Source organism: Ictidomys tridecemlineatus, chromosome 8, assembly GCF_052094955.1.
Source record: "Ictidomys tridecemlineatus isolate mIctTri1 chromosome 8, mIctTri1.hap1, whole genome shotgun sequence".
NCBI classification, from domain to species: Eukaryota; Metazoa; Chordata; class Mammalia; order Rodentia; family Sciuridae; genus Ictidomys; species Ictidomys tridecemlineatus.
In genome coordinates this window covers 61,925,847-61,935,694 of record NC_135484.1, presented here as the reverse complement: position 1 = coordinate 61,935,694, position 9,848 = coordinate 61,925,847, and the positions used below count along the sequence as shown (strand labels likewise).

Sequence of the window (9,848 nt, the reverse complement as noted above, 5' to 3'; positions counted from 1 at the left end):
TGGTAGACTCATACTGTGATCCACTGTAAGATTTTGACTAGTCAACATTTGAACATACTTATGTCCCAAATATTCCTAATAGGCACATACAGATTCCTCATAAAGGAGGGAAAACACAAAGGATGTATTATTGGTGCGAAGTTTTGATCTAACTGTGCTAACAAATGCAAAGCAGGCATTCACATCAGGACTCAAACGAGATAGAAATGTATTTCTTTTCAACCCATCAGTCCAAGAGTAAGCATCCAGAGCTGGTTTTCTTGCTCCTTCTCACCTATTGCACTAACATCCACAATATACCTTCCATCTCACTGCCTAATGTGGTCCAAGCTTCTGTACAACTTTGAAATAAGAGTTTCAAGAGTTCAAGCTCTTGTGCTCACTTCAGAAGAAGATATATTAAAATTGGAATGATACAGATTATCATGGCCCCTGAGCAAGGATGACTTACAAACTCATGAAGTATTTCATATTTTTAATAAATTCTGGTGTTCTGTAGCATAGAAAATGACTGTAGATAATAATATACTATATATTTCAAAAAGCTGAAAGAAAGTCTTTTAATGTTTTTTTCCCACAAAGAAATGATAAATGCCTAAGGAGATACATATGCATAGCCTGATGGAACAGTATACAACATACACATGTGTAAAACATTGTGTTGGACCCCACATATACACAATTTTTATAAGTGAATTAAAAAAAGAGTGCAAGTTCTATTAATAATGTCAAAATGTTAGTGATTCTTCAGATACAGGATCTTAAAAGGCCATCATACTGTGTCCTTTCTGTTTTTGAGGATTCAGAGGTAGAAGCAGGATGACTAAAATCATCCTGAAAAGGAAAAAATCAATTTCAAAAGAGGATGAACGATTAGTCCATGAAACAGTGTTTTGGGTCAGGGTTGGAACCTGAGACTCAGAATCCCTCTGTAGTCAGGGGAATCCTCTCAAAGCCCCAAAGCTGCTAGGACTCTCTCATCAGCATCACTGTGGCAACACCTACCACCCAAGATCTGAGTTTGGAGAAGCATCAGCCTTCACCAAAAGACTCTAATGAATAAAACCATCTCTAGGCAGCTGTAACCAGCTGCACACTCGACATAAAATAAGACATGTGGCAGCTGGGAAGACTGAGTAGTCAAAATAATGCATTTGGCTTTCGTTGCAAGAGGTACCTCTCCATCAAGAGGGATTATGCAATAGGGGCCCATATCATGCCCAGAGCCAAGGCAAAGCCTAATATGGAAGTGCTATTGGTCTATAAAGTAGAGTATAGGTTTCCCAGGTTCTTCTCAGAACACCCAGGGTGTCATATAAATGAGATTCTGCAGTAATCTGTATTGACTGTCCTTGAAATCTCAGCTCGAAGTGTTACACACATTCTGGCAAAGGGCGCAAAGGGAAGCAGGTGTGTTCTCAGTTCAAAAGCAGGCCAGTGGCCTGGATGGTTATTACTCAGGATTAAGCTTAAGTATGTTACCTCTTTTTATTCTGACACGCTTAAATATTTACTATCCTACATTGTTTCGACCAGACTATATTGGCCATGTCCAGCCCATATTAATCAATCCCCAGATAAATAACAAAGGCATGCTTTCAAGTTGGTTTAATATCTAGTATAGCTTAAATCCATTTCTGAAAACTAAATCATTAATTTCACGAGACTGTGCTAGATATACACAGGGGCAGATTTCTGATGGAATGCATGTTTGTCATAATTTTGCAGATATGAAATGGCAGACTGTCACCAGTGTATGGACAGAATGATTTCATTTCATCTTAGTCCAAGTTTTACTAGCATTAGGCAATATGATTTGTATCTTTTCTTATTACCTAAAAGAAGACAGGAAAAAAAAATCAAGCATTTAACTGTTCCTTATAGAAAAATTAAAGTCACTTTTCATTGAGACTAGACAGCCTTAAAAATTTGCCCTAATATCTTTTAGGGGAAGGAGACTGAGAATTGCTTAATTACTATACAGTTCAAGAGAAGAAATACATAAAATTTCAGATAATTTTTGAGCACATTTCTTACAAGGAAGGGTTTATTTACATATATAATGAGATCCCTAGACACTGGCTTTGCTAAAATAAACAAATTCACTAACAGCAACCTAAAAGCAAAATCTCTTCTACAGTTGGAACAGAGCTGCTGCTCACCTCTCAGAAATCCTAGCTACCCCTGCTGACAACTAACATTCCCAAGTGGTGCTTCTCAATCTTGCCTCTAGTCAGTACTTTATTCCCCATGGCCCCAAAACATTTTCTTCCAGATTAAAAAAAATATATATATTAGGGTAGCTATTGTAGGAGACTGAAAATACAATATTGAAAATATAGTTTAAAATACAAAATCAGCATGTGATGTTTAAAATATTTGAAATATTGTGTCAGTGTCTTCTAAGAAGTCACACGGTTGCATTTTGGAACTGAGTTTGCAAGTCTCCTCCAGGATGAAGCTGGTCACCCCGTCATATTTAGGCAGATCTGTCATAATGTATCCTAAGGTATACAAGGCCATTGGCAGCCACAGGGCACCTGTTACATAAGCATAGAAACAAGGTGTGATGTGGGTAAGTGTAGAAAACTTATTCTCTTCAGATCATTAAAAGTTAAATGTGAAAGTCAACCTTTTTTTTCAAACTTTTAGGGAGAAAATATGTTTTCATCCTGGAAGATACAATTAAAGACTGCTCAAGTCCCCAAATGTGCAAGCCATAAAGAAAAGGATTGATAAATTTGGCCAAGTAAAAATTAACAACTTTTCATCAAAAGGTACCATACATGGAGTGCAAAATAGAAAACAAGGTACAAGCCAGAGAAAGCTTTGCAACACATACAAGCAAGCAAAAGAGAGAAAGATATATTCCAAAAATGTTTTTTAAAAGCACACAATTCAGTAAGAAATGGAAAACCCAATATGAAATGAGAGCACACATTACGAACAGGCATTTCACAAGTGAGAAAATCTAAATGACCAATAAAAATATAAAATATCTTAATAATGTAAAACCTCATAAGTAATTAAAGTCACAATAAGAGACTCTTCCCCAATGCTGGGAATTGAATTCAGGGCCTCATGCATGTGAGACAAGTGCTGTATCACAGAGCCACAATTCCCAGCCCTAGGATATCATTTTGCCCCTACAAGTTTGGAAAAATTGTAAAAGAATGAATTTTCTGGAGCAAAAGTGACTTTCATTCACTGCTGGTGGGAGATAAAACAAGTGAGACCACTTTGAGAACAATTTGGCATTATCTCAGAAAGTCAAACTTCAAATCGTTGCCTAAAGTCACACCATCAAAATTCACACCAAGCAGGAAGATGTGCGGTATGAACCAATAATTGTAATTGAGAAGATCCTTACATGTGTTTTAATTTATTAATCAGAAACATCTGCTTTTGTGAAGCTTATCAGTACATATTCATGAATGCATACAGTCGGCAGGCAACCCTGGGTGTACGTGTGGATTGCAGCCTTTTTTCAATAGTTCCACAGCATCCCCAGGGAATTCTACCATCAGGTTAAGAATTACCTTCTTGACAAGAGCTCGTGTTGGGCTGTGGAGTTTTTTCCCTACACTCTTTGAAGGGAGAGGGAGGAAGAGGAGGGAGCACTCACTCACTCATTAAAGGAACATAATTTGACCAGATAAACTAACACTCCATGAGCAATTAGTCAAACGAGAGCAGATGGCAGAAAATAATATTTAGGTAAACACTCCCAAACACAAAACATTCTTTTAAATGTTCCATCTCTAGTTGAAGTGTTAAATACCCACCTGATTTCCCACATTGTGTGAAAAGTCCAATAACCAAATACGTCTTCATTTGAGCTAAAATAATTTCCTTGGTCAAGAAGACCACATCCATTTAGTATTTATTTATTCTATAATGTGCCAGTATAGGTTACATTTTGAGCATTTAAATTTTTTTTCATTGAAATTACAGTTTGTTCCCCCCAAGCTTTGGGGGGTATAGATGGATAATTTAGATGGATAGATAATAAAGTCTGCAATTATATATCTATAAATGCACAGTGTGCCAACAAAGGAAGAAATAGTGATGAAGCTGTTCCTCAAGAACACTCAGGCTCACTGGGGTCATCTGGTCACTGAAGTAAGTCCTTTACACTGAGATCTAAAGGAACTAGTGATGCAGGGAGATGTCCATAATAAAAATGACCTTTCTTCCTTATGTCTTGCTACCTCTTAAATAAACAGAGCATGATATCATCACATTGTTTGCTGTAGAATTCCAATTTGGCAATTTTCTCTGAAAGCAAAGCATTAAGAATGTGATGCTACTTAGCTCTTTTCCAATCATAATAAAATTTAATATTTTCCTAATAAAAAATTAAAGACCAATGATTTTATTGACCAAAACTGAAATTTCCTTTGCCCACAGATACAGTTCTCTTTCTGATCTCTAAAAACTTCTCAGCTACCTTCAAGTCCTTCAGCTTCCTTTTATGGAAGCACTACTGTGCTTACAGTGACAGGGAAGCAGAGAGAGGGGAAGTGGCCACAGGGAAGATGGATCTTTCCAGAGCACATTCCCCAGTGACCCACCTCTTCCAGCCATGCTCCATCTGCCTACAGTTAACAACCAAACTAGATGGACAGGTTTAGTTACAGAGCTTATAATCTAATCATTCCCCCATCTGAATATTCCTGCATTAACACAGGAGCTTTTGGGAGACACTTCACATCAAACCATAACATATGCATTATTTGAACTTAATAATAAACAACTAGAATTTTCCCCTGAGAAGATTTTGAAGCTAGAATTTACCATGATAACTGTATACCTATGAAAAGGGCTTGTACCATCTTTCACACAGTAAATCTTCAATACAAGTTACTAATTTATGGTTTCTATTTTTAAATATTAATACTGTGTCTTTTTACAATGGCATAGAAATACAAAGTCAGACAAACTGGTCAAACACAAATGTACAAGAAGAAGAATGAGATATGTGTGGAGCAATTGATTTTACTCTTATTTCTTATACATTCTCTTAAAAACACTACTAGAAAGTGACTCAATGCATTTTCAGCATGTCCCATATTTGATACACACCAAAGAATCTGGGGTGCAGTGGGTTACTCTTTCAATTACCCACTGATTTGTTAATAGGCTATCCCAAAGATATATGAGTGAGCCATTAAATGGAGAAATAACAAATGAAAAGAGTAAAAACAGAGATTTCAAAATATTTGTGAGAAGGAGATAATAGAAACGGAATATATTTTTTAAAATATGAAGAGAAATATGGGGTATGTCAGCCTCTCAGTCCATCAGTAATTTTCTTCCATGTCTTGGGCTCAGTAGATAAGCTGTTTTTATTCCCTCTCTCCATTTTTTTTCACCTTGACCCCATTCTCTGGGTCATAATTAGATACCTCTACTTTTCTCAAAACTGACCTCAGACATCATTAGTAATGAGCAAACTTGCCTGCCTCCAGAATAGCTCCTGTGTGGGGATATTGGCTCCTGCTGGTGCTGGACATGTTGTTGCTCTGGCTCTTTCATCCTTAAATCTTCCTCCACTGCAGTGAGCAGGGGCTATCAGGCTGGCTCTCCCTTTATGTTGGTGATGCTTTCTCCCTGCAGCATGCTTTTAACTGCAACATTTCTGGAGTTGAAGTTCTTGTTGCATACAGGACTTACGTATCATGGTCCCATAGAGAAAAATATTTCTGTTAACCATCTACTAATCATGGAGTCTTGGCAGTATGTGTAGATCTTTCAAAAAGTAGATCTCTTTGGAGCAAGAGTAGATCTCTCTTAGCCTATAAATACTGTAATATCAATGACACAAAAGTGTCTAACATCAAAATACAAACCTGTGCTGGTTGGTGGCTGGAATTTCTAACAAGATTTTTTTATTAATAAAAAAAATTTAATTTTTATTAATAGTCCTATTCCTCACTTAATAGTAAACAAAACAACAACAGAGAAAAGGTCTATTTTGCTCACCATTATGTGTTTCCTGCATATAATATGTTGACACTAATATATTACTCTACTAAAAGATGCCAAATGAATGAAGGAATGAGAGAAGGTTTAAAAGTGTGTCCTAACACATATAAAGCATTGACTTTAAACCTGGATTCTTGATACTGTTGACACCATATCAGAGATGAATTTAGATGCAAAAAAAAAAAGACTTCAGAAGTTTAAATAAAAGAAAGAAGAGAAGAACATTTACTCCAAGGGAACTAAAGTCAAATCCAACAGATTTCAAAATATGAGTTAGTGATCAACTGTTCCATGAATACACATTAAATTAATATATGCTGTAAAAAGACCTTTAAGATGGTTTATGAGAAAGAAAATAAAAGTCCTTTTGCTGAAAACCATTATGGACCAGGTGTTAATACATTTACTTGGGTTTATATCTTCCCCTACATAGAATATGTATTGATTTTCCATCAGAATATTATTAAAAGTTTTTAACTTTCCAAATCTTAATTTCCTGGGTAATTGACTTTTTGTATTTATCCCAAACTCCATTACCTAAAGTCAATATAACATATTTTTTTCACAGCTTCTGAATGAATTTCTCTCATTAAATTTTTCTTTCCACTTTTTAAGGAAATCCACTAAGAGTGTTGCTTCTATTTGTGGCAAGTTAATTTACTGAGGTATTAATTTCTGCATATTTTTTCTCAGATGTCCAAGAAAGTGGTAGAATCTTTTGAGATACTCAAGAAAGAAGTAGAGCAGCTTGCCCTTGGGAGAAGTCGCTGATGCAGGCAACTACTATAATAGTTTTCTATTCTACATGAATTACCACCAACTGAATGGCTTAAAAAAAAACCACAGTTCTTTTCTCAAAGTTGCTGTAGAAAGGAGTCCAAGCACAGCTTATTTGAGTCTTCATCTCACAAAGATATAGTCAAGGTGTTAGCCAGGCTGTGTTCCCATCTATATGCTCAAGTTGAAAAGACCCCATCTCCAAGCTTATTTGGATTTTTGGCAGAATCCATTTTTTTTGCTCCAACAACAACATAAGGGGCTTAACTTCCTACTAACTGTTGGCTAAAGGTTTCCCTCCAGTCCTGGAGGCTACTCTCAGCCCCTGCCTCTCATAAGCCCTTGCATAATGTGGTATCTTATTTCTTCAAGGCCAACAGAAGAATCATTCCAGTCTTATACAAAGGGTCTCCTATAACTAAACAGATCATGGAAGTGACATCCAATTACTATTGGTTGAAGTAAATAATAGGTTTACACCACATTCATAGGGAAGGGATTTTACAAAGGCATCACTCCATGGAGCTACACCCTAAAAACCTTAGGGTATATCTGTCACAATTACCTAATCTCACCAAATTCCAAAAATTTCAAGCTTAATATACAAACCCCCAATAAAGAAATATTCTTCATTGATATTGATTATTGGTCATTATGGTGGCTTAAAATTTTAATCATAAAATTCCAAAGTCATTATCAGAATTTCTGGCTAATTCTAGTATTTCTTTCCATCTTCAGAAATAAGACATCATTTAAGTAAATTGGTAAATTCTAAAGCTAGAATTTTAGACTAGCTATTAGTCTAAAATAGACTTAGATAATTAGACTGAGAACAGTGGCCATGGCAGATGTGGATAATCATACCCATCTTCTACAAAGTAGTAAGGACTGCAATTTGCTGTATTCAATAAACAATTTACCACTAATAAAGACTTTTTTATTTTTAAATTACTCCTAACCTCTTTTTTCAAATTTGGGGGAGTTAATGTTCGTATCTGAAACTTCTTCCACAATTGTTTCTCTGATGTCAAATAACAATGAAAACCAATTATGTTTATCTAAATTTTAAAAGTCCTTTGACCTCTATGAAACCAAGAGAAGTTAGGCTGAGAACCTAAGAAAGAGAAAAGCACTTAAAAATTCCACCACATTAATAGACACCACCACCAGTCTCTTTAATTTGTTTTTTCTCTTTCTAATGCCAAAAATGCTTTTACAAATTTATCACTAGTTTTATCCTATTGTTTAGATACTAATTCAACTTAATGTTGCCCCATTATATTGCTCATCCTTTTCTTTGAAATTTGGGCAATGGATAGGAAGAATGAGAGAAGACACAGGTTATAAATAAAAGTGAGAAAGAGAATAGTCCATCAAACATCTTGGACTTGCTTCTAGCAATTTTAAACTTGTTGAAATCTAAAGTGTATTTTTTCAAATACTCTTAATTTAGAATCAAGATCTATTTTCTTGAAAATGAATTCCATATGTTTCCATTCAGTTATACTTAGCTTATTAAGGACACTGTAAAGATTATTTGGGGTTAAGTCTGTGTTTTCGTCTTTTTAAATGTGTTAACCTTTTAGGCCGTAGGTTAAAAAGAGTGAGGATGAACTCTTTCCTCCTTGACCTTGAATGCTGCTATGCAATCTACTCTGAACAGAACTATTTTGTTCTTCACAAAGTGAAATATATTGGTTTGCTACCAAGAATAATCGTCAAGGCAAATAGTATTTTAACAAAACTGATTTAGTTTACTATTAATACTTAACAACAGTATAGAAATAGAATTAGGAAAACCTTTTGTATGAACCTTCACTGTATTACCTAGTGCCAGGAAACACATGGTTCCAATATGAACCTTCCATGAAAGGGTCTCACATTCAGCCAAACTCTTCAAGGAACACATTTTCTCTGCTCTTATTTCTCTTTCTCCCAAGCTTTGGAAAAATCTAATATCAGGATCATAGCATATTCTTGGTACCTCAAATTCCAAAGAAGCATCCACCCTGTAATTGGGGTAACTTTGATCCTCATCTCCATAGTACATTCCCTCTTTGCCTCCATCTTAAATGGGTTTTCTGAAAATGAGAGGCTCTGGGGGTGCTCCTGTCCCTTTCCTCACTTTCTAGGAGAACTGTTCGTGACAGTTTCACCAGCATCATTGTCTCTAGATGAGGCAGTTCAGCATAGACCTTGCTCAGCAAGATACCCTTCCAATAGCAAATATTCTGAAAGCAAAGGGGAGGTGATCTCTGTGGAGGACAATTCACCATCAATTAATTCAGCTCTGCTTCTGGTAATTAGAACTAAATACCTTTACAATTCTGGAAGCCAAAATAGACTCCAATGCAAGAATTAAGGTCCTTTCAGTCTCTCTTGAACTCCCAGTTATTTTCAGATGTCTCTAAGGGTTTAATAAAGATCACTGTGGTAAACAAAGTATCCACTCTGGTTTTGAAATTCCAGAAAGTGAAAATTATCATTCCTTGTTTATTTACTCACATTCCACTTGTGTTTGAAAGCTATTTGAGTTTCCAAATGTGCAGGGAAAAAAATCTTTAATTTAGAGAACTTGGTTCTTCACTTTCCCAGAATTTCCTAGAACTGCAGTAAATGATAAAAACCATGAATAATTATAAGATATACAATATCTTTAATGAAAATCAAATTTTCATCTGAAGTATCATTATTTTAGGTACCAAGACCTCAGTACTCTTAGATGTTAAATATGGTTATTAACAAGAAAACTTAAAATGGAAAATTTAGTGAATTTTATTCAAAACTCCAACCAAAATTTCAGAATTTTAAGGCTTGAGTTACTTATTCACAAATACTTTTGTACACACTTTTGCCAAACACTGGCAAGCAACAGTGAATGGCACAGTTCATTTCCTGTCCTCATGGAACTGCAAATGGTCAGGGAAAACAGCTACATGAATATTACTCAGCAAAACTAATTAACAAGCCTTGTCATAAGCACAATGAAAAAAAAAAACACTAAGGGTTACAGTAAAAAAAAAAAAGCAGTTACTTTGTTTTCTAACAGAGGCTCTAAACTGTTTGCCAGGTCAAAGAAGGCT

At 35.5% G+C, this 9,848-nt stretch overlaps 1 pseudogene; it reads left to right on the top strand.

The window, feature by feature from the left end:
- Positions 1–382: 382 nt before the first annotated feature.
- LOC120889431 (U6 spliceosomal RNA) lies at positions 383–477 on the top strand (annotated as a pseudogene).
- The last annotated feature ends 9,371 nt before the right edge of the window (positions 478–9,848 follow it).